General features: G+C 45.6%; 1 protein-coding gene across 2 annotated transcripts in view; it reads right to left on the bottom strand.

The window, feature by feature from the left end:
• Positions 1 to 16,703, bottom strand: part of ASPHD2 (aspartate beta-hydroxylase domain containing 2) — a 106,330-nt gene extending 89,627 nt beyond the window's left edge. The window contains exons 1-2 of one of the 2 annotated variants that reach the window (XM_088467932.1): positions 16,534 to 16,703; positions 10,050 to 10,146 (exon numbers count right to left, since the gene is read on the bottom strand). The gene's annotated coding sequence lies outside the window, so the exon portion shown is untranslated. The remainder of the gene's footprint in view (positions 1 to 10,049; positions 10,147 to 16,533) is intronic. The other variant, XM_088467931.1, reaches the window with a different exon arrangement.
• Between the last annotated feature and the right edge of the window lie 1,994 nt (positions 16,704 to 18,697).

Raw genomic sequence — 18,697 nt, 5'->3', positions numbered from 1 at the left:
TAAAAAACATATATAGAGGGGAATTCAATTGTTATCACCTGCATAGAACAATGTAATTCAATTATTATTTAACAATAAACAGTGGACATATAATCCAAACTCAAATAACATAATATTGTTGTCATTTGAAGGTTTGCTTTATCTAAATAGTGTTGTATTGACAAAATACGCCAGTCAGTGATCAGGCTGTTTCTGTGATACACCCACTCATGACCAGCTGCTGGGACTACAAATATTTAATGCCTGAACATGCAGAACACCTCCTCTGTTCCTGGCACAATTCTCATGCGTTTCTCCTTTCTAGTTTCTACAATGCACAAGGAAGACACGTAGCAAAATATCAAGATGCAGTGGGGCTTATACCTTGCAGAATAGGGAGAGTAATATGCACATTATTCAGGGACAGATATAAAAATCAGTTTAAACAATGTCAATAGTTTTATTAAGAACACTGATATTGTAACTAAGGTTACAAAGCAAATAGCATAGCCAGAAAGGATTTTGCTTCCGTCAGAACCTCAATTATCTCAGATTGCAAGCTCCTATGTTAGCAGTGCTCTTCTACAGTATGTACCTGTTTGTATCAGCATGTCTTGTATGTATTAGTCCTGGCCTGTCATGTTTCACAGTTGTGCAGCGTTACAGAACACAGACTTTAAAAGGGCATGAATGTTAAAGCATAGTATTGATGCGGAAATGTGTAATCAGATCCGAACAAGTTCCAAATAATGTTACAGACAGAGGCCATTTCGTTGTGTTATCTGTTCCTCCCAGCAGCCTCCAGGCCAATAAAATGCCTTAAAAAACAACATTGATGTTTTATGTTCTCCTGACTCTCACCCTGTTTATGCAGTGTCTCTGGTTATTGAGCCCTTATTCCCTGGCCGATGTCTGTGGTTACATAGCTCTATGTGGTATATTTGTCAAGCAGTGATAACCCCGTTTTTCCATAGTTTTCTGTGAAAAAAGGGGTCATCATTGCTTTGGACAATTGAACAAGTTTACTACCTTTAATCTAAATAATTTCTTCTGTAGTTTTGCATAGAATCGCATCTCCATAGCCTGGTATGCAGACTGCAATGTATTGTCAATTTAGGACACTGCAATAAGCTGAGCTTATCGAATTTCGTAAAAAAAACAAATGCAAAAAAAACCCCATAACCACGCTTGATCCTCTGCAAAAGTAGTACTGTATATGAGCAATTTCAATCTTACACAGTACAGATAAAAGTCAAAGGAGGAGATTTATCAAAGCTTGGAGAGAGAAAGTACCAACCAATCAGCTTCTGTAATTTTTTAAACAATGACATTAGAAGTTGATTGGTTAGTACTTTGTCTCTCTCTACTTTCTCTCCAAGCTTTGATAAATCTCCCCCTTAGAGTTTATTGAGACGCGTATGTCCAGTCTGGAGACAAGCGCTACATTAGGCTATTGGCGAAGGCTTGTTAGTAGTTCGCCAGGAGACCAGATTTGCGCAGGACATCGAGAGACACCAAAAGGTTTTTACATAGTAATAAATTTCTCACTGTATCCAATTTGTTCGCCCGAACAAGTAGGATTATTTGGGCAAAAACACATAGAATCTGTGATAAGTTCAAGGATCTATGTGTTTTCACCATTGGAGCGACGCAAACACTGCACTTTTTCGGGGATTATATTTCGGGACACATCAGGTCCCGAAAAAAAAAATCCCAGATAAGTCTCGGGCTGGAACTCAGGGCTAATTTACCGCTAGTAATTGGATACCGGCTATAGTTGTTTTAAATGTTATTTTAGAATTCCATTTGAGTGAATTCAGGAGGTAGTGTATGCAAAGCATTAAGGGGTCTATGTACTAAAGCTTGTTGAGAGAAAAATTGTGAGAGAAAAAGTATTAACCAATCAGCTCCTAACTGTCATTTTTTCAAAAACAAGAGATATGGTAAGAACTTACCTTTGTTATCTCTGTTTCTACGAAGTCCATAGGGTCCACAGGGTTGACCTTGGGGTATAGCTGGATCTGGATCCATGGGCACCACGCAGTTAAAGCTTTAGCTGCTCCCAGGATGCACTTGGGTCCGTCCTCCTCTATACCCCGCCCCCGGCCACAGCACCTCAGTTGGTAAGCAGCCAAGGCCGGAGGAGGAGACTAAACAGAGAGAAGGAAGACTGGAACACACAAGAAACCATACTCACAGAAATGGGAGACGGAAAACCGGTGACCAGCCACACAGCCCATTTGAAGCCAGGTGCGTCAGGGCGGGCGCCCTGTGGACCCTATGGACTTCGTAGAAACAGAGATAACAAAGGTAAGTTCTTACCATATCTCTTGTTTTCTACTTCAGGGTCCATAGGGGGTCCACAGGGTTGACCTTGGGGATGTCCCAAAGCAGTACAACTAAGGGCAGGGACGCTCCTGTGCTGAAAGGAGTACCCGGCGCCCAAAGGATGCATCCTGAGAGGCAAAGGTGTCAAACGCATAGAACCTCAAAAACGTTTGAATTGAAGACCAAGTGGCCGCCTTACACAGCTGAACAGCAGAAGCGCCACGTCAAGCAGCCCAAGAGGGACCCACAGAACGAGTGGAATGAGCCTTAACAGAGGCTGGCACAGGTAAGCCCTCCTGTGCATAAGCCTCACAAATAACGGAACGAAGCCAACGGGCTAACGTTTGTTTGTTGGCAGGCCAACCCCTCTTGTGAAAACCAAAGAGGATAAACAAGGAATCAGACTTCCTAACCGAAGCCGTCCGGTCTACATAAATTCTAAGCGCCCGGACCACATCTAAGGAAGTCTCACCAGCTGAAAGATCAGGGGACTGAAAAGCTGGCACAACAAGTTCCTGATTAATATGGAACTTCGAGACCACTTTGGGCAAAAACTCAGGACGAGTGCGGAGCACCGCTCTGTCCTGGTGAAAAATCAGGAAAGGAGGGCGACAGGAAAGCGCCCCCAATTCAGACACCCTCCTGGCCGAAGCAATTGCCAGGAGAAAAACCGTCTTAAATGTCAGCCACTTGAGCTCCACCGCCTCAAGAGGCTCAAACGGAGGACCCTGCAGGACCCGTAGCACCACCGCCAAGTCCCAAGGAGCCACAGGAGGCACAAAGGGAGGCTGGATCCTGAGAACACCTTGGAAAAAGGTGTGAACGTCTGGTAGTATTGCAATCCGCCGTTGAAACCACACGGACAAGGCGGACACATGAACCTTCAGAGATGCAAGGCGTAAGCCGAGATCCAATCCTGACTGAAGAAATTCCAAGATCCTAGAAACTCGGAACACCTGAGGATCATAATGTCTGGACTCACACCACTGAATGTAAATGTGCCACACTCTGTGATAAATCCGTGCTGAAGCAGGCTTGCGTGCCCTGAGCATGGTACCAATAACCGAACTGGAGAAGCCCCGAGACCTCAAGACAGCTGTCTCAAGAGCCACGCCGTCAAAGACAGCCGACCCAGATCCAGGTAAAGGCAGGGCCCCTGAGACAACAGGTCCCGACGCTGAGGAAGAAGGTACGGAGCGTCGATGGAGAGGCTCCTGAGATCGGAGTACCAAGGACGTCTGGGCCACGCCGGAGCTACCAACACGAGCATGCCGCCGTCCTGCTTGAATTTCCGCAGAACCCGAGGAAGCAGGGATATCGGAGGAAACAGATACGCCAGGTGAAACGTCCATTTCACCGACAGCGCGTCCACCAGACTTGCACCTGCGTCTCTTGTCCTTGACCCGTAAACGGGCAACTTGTGATTGTGACGGGAGGCCATCAAGTCCAGCTCCGGCAGTCCCCACCTGTCCACGAGTAGCTGAAACACCTCTGGGTGAAGCGACCATTCCCCGGGATGCACGTCGTGACGGCTGAGGAAGTCCGCCTCCCAATTGAGGACTCCGGGGATGAAGACCGCCGAGATCGCTGGAATGTGACCCTCCGCCCAAGTCAGGATACGAGACACCTCCGACATCGCTGCCTGACTGCGAGTTCCGCCTTGGTGATTGATATACGCCACCGTGGTGGCGTTGTCGGACTGCACCTGTACCGCCCTTCCGTGAAGAGCGGGGCCGGATGACTGCAGGGCCCTGTATACTGCCCGCAGTTCCAGGATGTTGATGGGGAGAAGTGCTTCTTCCGCTGACCAACGACCCTGAAGCGACAAAGAGCCGGTCACTGCCCCCCAACCCCGGAGACTGGCATCCGTCGTGAGCAGGACCCAGTCCGGGATCCAAAATGGGCGCCCCTCGACCAGATGAGCTGTCTGAAGCCACCAAGCCAAAGATAGCCGAACGTCCGGAGACAACACCAGCACCTGAGAGCGGATCCGGTGAGGTAACCCGTTCCATTCTGATAGAATCAGCCCCTGCAGGGGCCGGGAATGGAACTGGGCAAATTCCACCATGTCGAATGTCGACACCATGGACCCCAGAACTCTCATAGCCGAATGGACCGACAGGCGGCAACGGCTCAGGTAACTGCGTATCCGCAGCTGTAGGGAGGCGACCTTCTCCGGAGTCAGGAAGATCCTTTGCCGACGCGAATCCAGCAGGGCTCCCAAATGAAAAATCCGCTGTGATGGAATCAGGGAGGACTTTTTCCAATTTATCAACCACCCGTGTGCTTGCAGGCAAGCGATCGTCAGGTGGAGATGTTGAAGCAGTACCTCCGGGGAGCTCGCCAGCAACAGGAGGTCGTCCAGGTACGGCAGCAGCCGTACATTCTGGTTCCGAAGATGTGCGGCCATGACCGCCATAATCTTCGTGAACACCCTCGGTGCCGTGGAGAGACCAAAGGGTAGCGCCCGGAACTGATAGTGGTGTTGAAGGATAGCGAACCTCAGATACCGCTGGTGTGAAGATGCTATCGGAACATGGAGGTAGGCGTCCTGGATGTCCAGGGACACCATGTAATCCCCCGGTTCCATCGCCAGAATGATGGAACGTAACGTTTCCATCCTGAACTTGGGAACTCTGAGGAATTTGTTCAGAGACTTCAAGTTGAGGATAGGGCGATGAGAACCATTGGGTTTCTGCACCAGAAACAGAGACGAATAATACCCCGTCCCTCGTTGTGATAGAGGAATGGGAACAATGACCCCTGCTTTCAGCAAGGACTCTATAGCCTCCTGAACCTGTAACGCCTTGGTCTTGTCCTGAGAAGGACTTGTGCAGAAAAACTGGTGTGGTGGTCTGTGCCGAAAAGACAGGGCGTACCCCTGGGAGACCACTTCTCGAACCCAGGCATCCGTGGTGGTATTGTGCCAGCACTGGGCAAATAGAAGAAGTCGGCCTCCCACTCTGAGGTCCCCCAGAGGGAGGCCCGTCCCATCAGGCCGCAGGTTTATCTTCCTGCTTGGAAGAAGGGCGCCGAGCACTCCAGGCTTGCTTCTTGGGTTTAGAGGCCGTCTTACTCGCAGACTGTCTCGGGAAGGACTGACCTTTCGCCTTACCCTGAACCCGAAAGGAACGAAAAGCCGAACTCCGAACCTTAGCAGGCAGTGCCGCCGAAGGGAGGAAGGCCGACTTGGATTTAGCCAGGGTGTCCACTATTTTGTCCAAGTCCGGACCAAATAGTAATTCCCCATTGAAAGGTAAGGCCTCCAGACCTTTCTTTGAATCAGAGTCCGCTCTCCAGGACCGCAACCATAAGGATCGGCGGGCAGACACCGCTGCAGCCGATACCCGCGAGGTCAGCAGACTAGCATCTAAAGAAGCTTCTTCAATGTAAGAAGCAGCGTCCCTCATTTGTCCCAACAACGCCCGCTGGACATCCGGAGCGTCGTCCGGGAAGGTATCTTCCAATGCATTGGCCCACCCCTCAATGGCCTTGGCCACCCAGGAGATGGCCATGGACGGTCGGGCCACCGCCCCGGAGAGGGAGTAAATAGACTTTAAGCAAGTCTCAACTTTCCTGTCCGTGGGATCCTTCAGCGAGGATATCGACGGTAATGGTAAGGTGGCGCCCCGAGTTAAACGGGTGACATGGGAATCCACCGCCGGTGGAGTTTCCCATTTTTTACAATGTGCCTCAGGGAAGGGGTAATTAGAAGCCAACCGCTTCTGAGGAAGGAATCTCTTACTGGGCGCCTGCCAAGCTACCGCCATATGATCCGTCAACTGATCCGACAGGGGAAACACCGCAGAAGCCACCTTAGTTTTTTTGAAACTAGGAAACTTCGACTTAGGAACCGGTGCCTCATCCTCTATAAGAAGAATAGCTCGCACCGCCCTAACTAGTGCTCGCACAATAATGGACGACTTGGTATCCATTTCCTGGACCGAGGCGTCCGAGTCAGTGTCATCAGGAACCTCCCCATCATCTGAGGAACCCTCTGAGTCCGATACCTGAGCAGCCCGTGTCATGAGTGGGCGTTTTGAAATCCTAGAAGGCATGTCAGTCTGCAACATTGACTGAAAAGCCGAGGAAGCGGCCGCCAAATTTTGCACGGAGTTGGAGAGCACATCCACCCAGGGTGGAGGAGTCACCATAGGGGCCTGAAAAGGTACCACAGGCTGCTGCGGCACAGGGGAAGCCTGTATATACATAGGCAACCCCGCATAGGGACCCACCGACTGAGACCCAGGAGGACTCCGCAATAACTGCGGGACACCCGGGGAATGGGGGATGGTCGGCTGGGGCAACGACCTAGTAGGGAGAGCAGTCGGGACCGACAGACGGTCCGCAATAGACACCAGCACTTGAGAAAACATCGCCCACGGTGGTTCCTGCGCCAGAGAAGGTCTGGATGGGCCAGGAGCCACCTGGCATCGACTACACAGGCCATCCTGTGACAAATCCTCCCTATCTACTCCTGCAGAACAGCGTCCACAGGAGGCCAACACCGGAGCCACTGAGTGCTCAATCTCCTCGTCCGACATGACAAAATATATTATATAGTCAAAAAATATATCTGGCAACAGGGCAGAAGAAAACCCACTCACCGGTGTGCTAAACAACAGCCCACAATACGGCACTGTGTAGCACACAACTGTATGTGACGGACCTCACAAATACGTGATCTATATAAGTGAGGTCAGAAGAAACGCCCCTCCCCCACACACCTGTAGGGCTTGTAGGAGAAGTAAAGGGATAGGTATAAGCTGACAGTAAGCGGAAAATAAGCACAGACAGGCAGCACTAGCAAAAGTCACATACCATGCAGGAAGATATACTCACTGCACCTTTCCACTACAATCAACCTGCCCAGATTCAGTGTCTGGGAGGGCTATAGTGCTGTGTACGCTGTCTTTAATCAGGGGAGAGGTACACAGGGGGACCGGTCCGCGTGCTCCCTGAAGATCTGCGCTGCCACTGTGAGAAAATGGCCGCTGGAGACCTCAGAGGAGGAGTGGCCGAGTAGCAGCAGCTCAGCGACGCCAGACTCCGTGCTGAAAGGCGCGCTGAGCTGAGGGGAGGAGCCGCTGACAGGGAAGGCTTCCTCCCCTGGCTAGCCTATTAACCCCAGGGCTTGCCGGCATCCCGCTTGCCATATATCCCTGGTGGTCTAGTGGTCCCACGGGTTATTCCTCCTCAGAGGGGGAGCCCGCCGCCACCGCTAGCGGCCCCCGGTCTGTCCCCTAGGACCGGGGGCAAAGGACTGCATCTGCAGGCAAAACCCGCGAGCCGCCGCTAATCGGCGACTCGCGGCTTACCTTGTCCCCGGCGACTCCGGCAGCAGTCCAGGGAGGGACCCAGAGTCCGGCTAGTACGGACTCTGGCCTCCCGCCGCGATCCCCAGTGCAGTACTGGCGTCGCGGCGCCAGCGGGGAAGGAGAGCGGCAGCGTGGGCGTCTGCATAGACAGCCCGTCGCTGCCACACTAGAGCCTCTGTTTTAAAATAAAAATCTAACAGGCTCTTTTTTTTTTTTTTTTAAATAAAAATAGAAAGCTTTTGGGGGCTGCTCCTGCAGCCCCCCTGCGCAGGTGACCCGACTCCGGCCGGGCACCAACTCAAACTGAGGTGCTGTGGCCGGGGGCGGGGTATAGAGGACGGACCCAAGTGCATCCTGGGAGCAGCTAAAGCTTTAACTGCGTGGTGCCCATGGATCCAGATCCAGCTATACCCCAAGGTCAACTCTGTGGACCCCCTATGAACCCTGAAGTAGAAACACAGCTTGTAAAATGTAAGTTAGTAGCTGATAGGTTAGTGCTTTATCTCAATTTTCTCTCTCTCCAGTCTTTGATTAATACCCCCCTAAAACACTTCAAATATTCTCCTAGGAAACTAACATACTGTATACTTGAAAGGGGATGTAATCGGGAAGGCGGCTGACATTATACCGACAGCCGGCTTCCCGACTGTCATATCCCGGCAAGGGTGAAATGCCTGGCGTCTAGATGTAGACGCCGCTCATTTCCCCGACGCCGGGAGACTGGCACCCGGCATCCCGATCGAAGGGATGCCAGGTGCCGTGCGGGGGGGGGAGATTTAGGTTTAGGGCTCCCGGGGGGACTTAGGGTAAGGCACCCCCCCCGGGAGGGGTAAGGGTTAGATTAGGGGGAGGGAGGGTTAGGGTTAACCCCCCCCCCGGGGGACTTGGGTTTAGGCACTTTGGGGGGGGGGGGGTTAGGGTTAGGCATACCTAAGGGAGGGTTAGGGGGGTAGGTTAGGTTAGTTAATACTTACCTAGGGACGATCAGGATTTCCAGCGCAGTCGGGCTGCCGCTACCGGGATCTGTTCCAGTGTTGGGCTGCCGCTGCCGGGAATTGAACCATGCGGCTGGCGGTATTTCATACCGATTCCCTTGAAAGCATCAGTCTGTCATTATACAGCACAAGATTTGTAAAGCTTTGTAATCCAAAGAGCCCTTATCTAATAAACCACACCTGAATTAATACAGTTATCAGGTATGGATAAATATACAGGTCCTAAATTGGCAGACAGGTTCTCTTAAATACATTTGAGAAATAATACAAGATTACAAATTTAATAATTAAATGTCTGAATACAATTAACTACTTGACTTAATATCAATGCGTGTTTTTCTACAGGTCACAATCTGAAAGAGTCAGCAATGTATTGAAGCACTGCTTTAGTGTTTATTGATAAAGTATTGAACCATAATTAATTTTACCCTAATATTGTGACCTTGTGTTCTCCCTCATATATGTGAGAACATAAACAGTTAAATAAACATAAAACAATTATATCCCGCAGCATAAATGCTTAAGAAAATAATTATCATTCCTTGCTGTCCCTTTCCCTACATGAAACGCTTATTCATCAAGCCTTCCACACTAATGAGGGGAAAGTGGAAATTGCATCACTTCATCATTACATCAGTATAGATCTGGTATCTCTTCACTTACCCTAAATGACTAGAGATTTGAAAATTAATAATCATCACGCCAGCATAAATAGAACTCTGTTAAATCGTGGCGTGAGTTTACTGTGATTAAACAAAAAGCTTTCTCACAGTTATAGGACATGTATGGCAGCCTACATTTATCTCACTGCAGAGCTTCATCATATTAGTTTTATGGAATCTTCAGTTGTGAATCTGTACTGAATTGTGACAAGAAAGCGGTCTGTTAATGTAGTTCTCCACCCTAAGGGAAATATAATGTAAAATATAGATAGCAATTGCTTTGCTTGGTAGTCCTAATAAAAAGGCCCATAACTGTGAAATGAACAAGCTGAATATATAAACTTTGACAAAAGCGGCACATCCCTCTAGGGGATGCAGTCAGGAAGCCAACGGTCGAAATGCCGACCGCCGGCTCCCCGACTGTCTAATCCTGGCATGGGTCTAATGATAGGCGTCGAAATCCCGACGCCTATCAGTATCCCTACGCCGGGAGCCCGACGCCCGGCATACCGAACGAAGGTAAGCCAGGCGGCGGCCGCGGATTAGGTTAACCTCCCCCGGGGGGGATTTCGGGTTAGGCACCCCCCTGGGAGGGTTAAGGTTAGGCTTGGGGTGGGGGGGGGGGGGTTAGGGTTAGGCACCCCTTCTGGAAGGGTTAGGTTTAGGCTGCGGGGAAGCGGGGGTTAGGTTTAGGCACCTGTAGGGGAGGTTAGGGTTACGGGGGAGGGGGGGGGAGAGGGTTAGTAATAGAAAAAAAAAACCCTTACCTGTCGGGATCTTCTATTGCCGGTCTTCTGGCGTCGGGATTTCATGCCAATCCCATCTCTAGTGCTGCTGGGGGACATTATTCCTTCCAACATCCCACTGTGAGGGGACAATTCAATTAGGTGTGACTAGGTAATGCCCGTGAGTACGTGCGGCTATATGCTGAAATTACGGTACTGCCGGACACGTGGATTTGTGTTCGCAGCCCCATAGGGCTTCATACAAAAATCCATGTGTCAAGGGCGAGACTAGCCTGCAAGGGGGCGAGTTCTGTTGCCGTACACGGCATTTCCTACTATTCCCCAATACCCTCCTTACTTCATACAACTGTCCCCGTTACATGCTGCCCTGTGCTGTCTAGCAGGATTCCATTAGTTGTAAAGGTCACTGCCTCATACAAGATCTGTACATTCAATACTGAAATAATCTATGAACATTCCAATGATCTGAATGGCTGCAGGTTATTCTACCTTCACACGCTTCCAAACTGAGACTTTTATTCATGTAGTAGATGGTGACAGATAAAAAAAATATGAGCTCTGGTCCTCATCTTCCTAAGCTATTGCATCAGTCATACTTTGTTTGCCAATAAAATAAAACACTGTGTTTTGTCCCCGTCCGCTTACCAAACATTATTATTGGCGCACTATAGCACCTTGTATATGTAAAACAAATACAGACGTGTCCTTCCTTACTACTGCTGAAGCCGCATAAATAGCCCCTTTCATATCCCATGCGATTTGGCTGCACCGAGCAGCTTTCCCACTCAAAATGTGCGTCTTTTTTGTATAATTAAAACATATAGAAGCAAAATAAAAAACACATTGCTAGCATACACTACCGTAATCAATGGGGTGTGCGACATTTGTACATGTGTGTGAGACAGTGGGCCCGATTCTGACCCAGTCGCAAGCGATGTACGCTCGCAACCGGGTCGATGGTGGCCCAGAGCGCATCGCTAGCCCGATGGTCGCGGTGGTCACCCACAGCTATGCGAGCGGCCAGGAGGCCGTTGTAAAAAAAAAAAAAAAAATAGCCCGGCCCTGATTCAGAGCGAGCGTTCTATCAGAGTGTCCGGCTCTGAATCAGGGCCAGAGTCTGAATCTGTGTAAAAAGGGCTCTGATAACAGCAGCCGCAGCTTTTTTTGTACCAATTCCTGTGCCATTAAAAATCGCAGCCTAGTCTCTCTGGTACACTGTGAGCCGTTATTAGATGTGTCTAAAAAAAAAAAAAACAGAGTACGCTACTCCTCTCGGTGCGTCTCAGTCGCGCCACATGGCATTTAGACGCCCTTGTCAGTGAGGATACAGCTGTACCTTAATTATATTTTCGCAGTGGTCTAGTAGGTCTCACTTCATTGTCCCATTGGTATAGGCTTCAACTAATTAAGTCTTGATTCCAAGGAACATAGATTGGCAACACCAGAGATCTCCTTGCCTGGTCAGGGATGTGTGACCTGTGCAGCCATGCAGGACCCTGGGACACCACAGTCGCTGCCCCACAGCACCTGCAAGGGACGCTCCGGGTAGGCACCCTGCAAGCCAGTAAAGCTGCCTGGAGCATCCTTAGGACGCTCCGAACTGTACTCAATTACCCAGAGACAGCGCTGTGCCTGGTAGTCTAGGGTTTTAATGGTTCTCAAATATAAATAAATACAAGGTTCCTAGGGATCTGTACATCTCTTCACACAAACACACCTCTCAGAAGCTACTCTTTTTTGGCTTATTTTGCTGTGATTTATATACCATTCATGCTGAAAAACCAGAACATTGCTAAAGTATATCTTTGGCCTAAGTAGGTCTGCGTGATGCAAAACTGCTGGGAAATACCAACGGTTTTCCAAACCTGTCGCTTAGCAAATTTCACTAGACTAGAAACTTTGCTTTAGGAGAATTATGTTTGTAACCACTTGTGAAGTGTACAGAGCAATAACAAACTTTCAGCCAGGGCATCAGAACGTTTACGGTATACAGAATGCACTCCCCTTCCTTACATTTACTAACTACTTAGATTTAGGCCCGTATTCAATTAGCCGAGAAAATGTCACTGATGACGGCTATATAGGTCTTTATCATATCTAATTCACAGAGTTTGACCTTTGCTCCTCCCAGTAAAAATGATCACAATGACTTCGGTGCTCTAGTGGGGCCCATACATCAACAATCTACTGACACAATACTGTGTTTTGACAATAGATTGTGTAAGGAAACATTTTTTTTTTAAACTGTTGAAAATCCTCTATTCGCAATTTTGGACCCACAAATGATCAGTATCAGCGAGCCTGGGATGTCTATCATGTTGGATTTTGACGATCATCAGAGAAAAGGAGATAGGGGGCATGGGGCAATTGATATATGGACCCCTTTAGTCACCAAGCAGTGGTTAATATGAAGCTGCTGGTATAACATACAGAGGAGCTACAATTAGTTGTCTTGTAGATGGTTTATGATACTGCCCTGTAATGATGTAGCCAGACAATGTGATTTGAGGACACCGTATCTACTAGCTGGGGGAAAAAAAAAAAAACAACTGAAACTTTGTCACCGACGCCCAGCAAATTCTAACTAAACAGCTTATTCTTTACCTTGATGTAAATTTTTTAAATTACCTATAGAAATCCTATTTAAAAAGACATCAATTTAGGTTTTGGAACCATAGCACACACTAATGTTAAATATTATTAGAACAATATTGGGGTCTAGAAGTCTCTGTTCAATATTGAAGCTGGTCTCTAAAATGTACATAAATCATTGTACAAAATGCATATGCTGTAAAGCAGGTGCTTCCAAACTACAGAACGTGGGCCAAACGCAGCCTGTCACCTGCAGCAATCTGGCCCACTGGCCGGACCACAGTTTGGATGTCGCGGCTGCCTGCTCTGTGTGCTTACATGTAATATATACAACTTGTGACAGCTGAGAAATGCACTTGGGCGACATGGGTACGAGCATACCAACTAATGGCAAGTAGTTCAGGGAGACAGAGCGAGCACAAGGCTGTAGCATAGTCCGTAGTGGCAGACATGGAGGCGAGCGAGGAATCCTGAGCAGAGAATAACGGGCCAAAATATGCATTACTAAAAAATACTGAATACACTTTGGTAAATGGAATTTTGGCACAGAGGCCTGAATGTAGCCTGGGATTAGAGATCTATATAACTCATGACTAGGAAATAAAAAAATATGACATTGGATACAAGATTAATTCACTGATTCTACGTGCGTTGCAATGATAATTACTGAAGTACATCCTAGAAAAGTTTTGGCACTGCATAGCTGAAAGACAGAGAAAAAATATATTCCCTTAGAGTATCCTCTACCAGCTGTACAATATTCCTTGAAAACAGCCCATGTGTCAAATCTCCAGAGGGAAAGGTTCAGATCAGCAAACTCAAAGCTTTACCTAGACATACAGTCAGGTGCATAAATATTGGGACATTGACAGAATTTTCATATTTTGGCCTCTATTCACCACCGCAATGGCTTTGAAATGAAACAAACAAGATGTGCTTTAACTGCAGACTTTAAGATTTAATTTCAGAGTAATTACATCCAAATCAGGTGAACGGTGTAGGAATTACAATGGTTTCTCTATGTGCCTCCCACTTTTTAAGGGGCCAAAAGTAATGGGACTATCAACTCAAAAGCTATTTCATGGACAGGTGTGGCTATTCCCTCATTATTTCATTATCAATTAAGCAGCTAAAAGGTCTGGAGTTGATTCTAGGTGTGACATTTGCATTTGGAATCAGTTGCTGTCGACTCTCAATATGAGATCCAAAGAGCTGTCACTATCAGTGAAGCAAGCCATCATTAGGCTGAAAAATCAAAACAAACCCATCAGAGAGATAGCAAAAACATTAGGTGTGGCCAAATCAACTGTTTGGAACATTCTTAAAAAGAAAGAACGCATCAGAGAACTCAGCAACACCAAAAGACCCGGAAGACCATGGAAAACAACTGTGGTGGATGACAGAAGAATTATTTCCCTGCTGAAGAAAAACCCCTTCACAACAGTTGGCCAAATCAAGAACACTCTCCAGGAGGTAGGTGTATATGTGTCAAAGTCAACAATCAAGAGAAGACTTCACAAGAGTGAATATAGAGGGTTCACCACAAGATGTAAACCATTGGTGAGCCTCAAAAACAGGAAGACCAGATTAGAGTTTGCCAAACAACATCTAAAAAAGCCATTACAGTTCTGGAACAACATCCTATGGACAGATGAGACAAAGATCAACTTGTACCAGAGTGATGGGAAGAGAAGAGTATGGAGAAGGAAAGGAACTGCTCATGATCCAAAACATACCACCTCATCAGTGAAGCATGGTGGTGGTAGTGTCATGGTGTGGGCATGTATGGCTGCCAATGGAACTGGTTCCCTTGTATTTATTGATGATGTGACTGCTGACAAAAGCAGCAGAATGAATTCTGAAGTGTTCGGGCAATATTATATGCTCATATTCAGTCAAATGCTTCAGAACTCATTGGACGGCGCTTCACAGTGCAGATGGACAATGACCCGAAGCATACTGCAAAAGCAACCAAAGAGTTTTTTAAGGCTAAAAAGTGGAATGTTATGCAATGGCCAAGTCAATCCCCTGACCTGAATCCGATTGAGCAGGCATTTCACTTGATGAAGACAAAACTGAAGGGAAAATGCCCCAAGAACAAGCAGGAACTGAAGACATTTGCAGTAGAGGCCTGGCAGAGCATCACCAGGGATGAAACCCAGCGTCTGGTGATGTCTACGCGTTCCAGTCTTCAGGCTGTAATTGCCTGCAAAGGATTTGCAACAAAGTATTAAAAAGTGAAAGTTACATTTAGGATTGTTTAGTTTGTCCCATTACTTTTGGCCCCTTAAAAAGTGGGAGGCACATATAGAAACCATTGTAATTCCTACACCGTTCACCTGATTTGGATGTAATTACCCTCAAATTAAATCTGAAAGCCTGCAGTTAAAGCACATCTTGTTTGTTTCATTTCAAAGCCATTGTGGTGGTGAATAGAGGCCAAAAAATGAAAATTCTGTCAATGTCCCAATATTTATGCACCTGACTGTAAGTGATACTGATGAAGAAAGAGTTTGGAAATGTTCAAGGACAACTTGAAAGGTCAACTATAGAAATAAAAACACACACACACACACACACACACACACACACATATATATATATTGTCTAGTACTAAGAAAAGTTTGAGCCACTATTCCAAATGAGTTTCGCCCAGATTGTAGACTGCAATGAAATAAATAAATGTTACAAAAAAAAACAAAATAATTATGGAAGGGAGCAAATTCTACAGCTACCTGCAGGTACACGGAATATTACCAGATACAAAGTGAATGGCTTACTGTTTCCATGACAACAGCCAAACCAATCAGAGTTTTCAAGTTCTGCCTGTGGCAGAAGGTTTTTGGTAAAGGTTTAAAAGCACAATACTGGCATAAATAAGAAAACACCACTATAAAAAATAAAATTAAAAAAAAGCACATTTATTTTCTCAAAGGGTAAAAAAATAAATATAATATATACTATAGAATTATAATATATACTATAAGAACATTTTTAATTTCAGCAAAACCATTCTTCAACTTTAATAATGCCTTCTACTAACCTTACTTCTTGAATAAAATGGCCTATGGTGCAATGGCATTCAAATATCTAATGTGAATTATTGATTAAAAATCAGTTTCTCTGAAGAGGCACATTAAGGCTGTTTACTACAGGGTTAATATATAAATTTGTATAGCCATCTATGAAAGCAGCCTTCTGTTATTCTTTATGGAACATATCATAGTACTGGCAAAAGAGACGTATGTTCTAGCATCCATGGGGCCCCAAATACATCTGATCACCAATAGAAAAGGACTGTTCAGCAGGACAGCCTGGCCGAAACCTCTGCAAACATCTTACGGCTAAAGGACTGCTGCAGTTATCTCTACCTGTTTAGCATACATATTACACTTAATCACCCACCCACTGAAATACCATTCCATGGTAAATTACATGTCTGATAAATCCTACAAGACTTAAAAGCCATGGGCACACTTATACTGTAAACAGAATAAATAGAATGCATTCACTGTTTCATGGTGTACTGTGTTGGTATGTCTGTGACATAATCTGCAGTGTTTACACATAACATACTCATATTTGCTTTTGATCACATTATTTCTTGAGATTATTTCCCTGAAACTACATATATTGCAGTTTAGACAGATCTACTGTATGCAGCACTGATGATAGCTATGCTAAAACATCATAAACAGGCAACGATGGCAAATTATAAAATGCCTCAAATAGGAATTAGAAGTCACCTTATCCTTTACATGTCAGCAAAAGGCCAACCATTCAATCCATAAAGAGCCAATAGGTTGAGGGTAATTCTGCATGTAAGATCCACATTAGCAGTAAATTAGGATTTCATGGTGACAGCATTCGAAAATCATGCATTTTATTTCTAGAAGGCTTGCAATTACTATACCTTCTATCAGTTTGCTTTGGGATGATGGGTTGATCTTCTTACTCTTGTCATGTCTCACCCTGTCATTCCTTTTTCAACATACTCATTTAAATACGTACGTATATTGCAGTAAAAATCCCCTAACCAACCTGCTGCATTATCTCCGGCTCATACAGAGCCTTTAAATCCAGCCTTTGCTTCAGCTCGCATAGAACTGTGGGAGTTGTAGTTTAAGTCCTTTGTAATTTTGCAGCTGCATTCTACACAATGATTTAGTGAAACCTGCTTAATCTTCTTTTCACAGTTAGCATACGCAGAAATATTTAAATAAACACAGAGGAATCAAAATAATTAAGCAGACTAATAACATTATCGAAAGACGTTTAGATTCGAACTACAATACCCATGACTCTGGAAGAAAGGATTAAGAATGTGCTGTGAGCTGGCAGCGAGCTGTTCTTCCAGACCTCCATACACAGCGCCACCTGCTGATACATGTGGCAATAATTCTTATGACATAACCCTTAACCTGAATCAATGACTAAATATCTGCAGAATTATAAGACTTTGTTAAATTTGGAATTTAGTTCATGACATGCACAAACTTTGCTATGCTTCCTAATTTTATTATATTATATTGCCTTGGTCCAATGGAATTTATTGTGCCCCCAAGTCTACATCAAAATCTACAGTAGAATAAAGGATGAACCTACACATTATAATAAATCTGCATAAAAAAAAGTTACAAACTGTAGATAATAACTAAAATGGCCATGCTCGTCCATGGGACTAGGGCTAAAGACTCATCTAATCTGATGATCTGGCAAAGGTTTTATTGTATCTGCCACTAAATAAAAATCAGGAAAAAAATAACTAGTCCTAGACAATATTTTTTGGGGTGGGATTTTAAATGTAATTATCATGATATTTAACCTGCATGATGGTGCCATAACAGTGTTTCCCTCTTGTCGTTACTTTGTAAGCCCTGACTGCATGAAAATATTATTTGCAATTAAAAAGTTAAATGAAAAAAGTATATTATACAGTATATATATATATATATTTACATATATATATATATATATATATATATACACATACTAGCTGGGGTACCCGGCGTTGCCCGGGATTTTAAGATTGTTTGTTTACACATCATCCACCAAAAAAACTCTCCTTAGGCAGGCCTCACGACAAGTGTGACAAACTTCCCCATCCACAGTCCTAAAGTCTTTGAAGGAAGTAGGACCTGTAATGGTGTAAAGCAAACTTCGGAGATAGAAGCATTCAAAATTTGTCGGATGTACAGTGTAAACACGGCCAAGAGCTTCTGTTGCTCTGATACCAGGATGACTGTGTACTTCCTGGTTTCTGGATCGCACTATGAAATGCACAGCAACTACTTCCAGTTCCTTGTGCAGCTGTTCCCGGAATTCAGGGTCTCCACGGTGTATAAGATTCATCCAATCAGTTTTATCCTTCAGGGGCTGACAAAGGAATGAACCGGAAGTAGCCTCTGTGCATTCCATAGTGCGGTCCAACAACCAAGGAGGTAGACAAAAAAAGTTTGGTCGCCACTGTTGACACCATCTAGTTGTGTAAGCTCATGCATGAGCAAGTACTGTATAAATAAAAATTTGTGCTGCAGAGCTGCGTTTTTGCATCCCAGTATAGTTGCCATCTTTATGGGCCTGACTGTAAATCAGATGGATCTCTCCTCATGGATACATATATCAGTTTTTACCATATTCAGACTCATAATAAGCATGGCGTATTATCAATAGTGGCAGTGAGGGGGTGCCAGCGTTAAGCCCGCTCAATACAAAACCTCGCGACCCGACAGCGGCATTGCAAGGTTTTGCCTCGGTTGAGGGATCCGGGGCAGGCAGGGAGATCCGAGCTTGGCTCGGATCGCCCCGGATCCCCAAAATACGGGTGGGTTTGTTTCTCTGAGAACGGAACCCGCTCATCCCTAATAAATTCATACAGCATTTATAATGTACTGTAAACTCCATGCGAGAGCCATAGTAAATGATATTCAGAGACTTAGATTATATGCTACAGAATAAAATTCCATAATTCCTTAGTATGTAGCAAAATGCATGTTATAAAATCAAATTATGAAATGAAACAAAAATAAAATTTTAATATTTTTATTATTGACCTTGCAGATGGCCCAAGAGGAATG

The sequence above is a fragment of the Taudactylus pleione genome, unplaced genomic scaffold (genome assembly GCF_031769625.1).
Source record: "Taudactylus pleione unplaced genomic scaffold, aTauple2 ptg000078l, whole genome shotgun sequence".
Taxonomy (NCBI): domain Eukaryota; kingdom Metazoa; phylum Chordata; class Amphibia; order Anura; family Myobatrachidae; genus Taudactylus; species Taudactylus pleione.
This window is presented reverse-complemented; position numbering and strand designations above follow the sequence as displayed.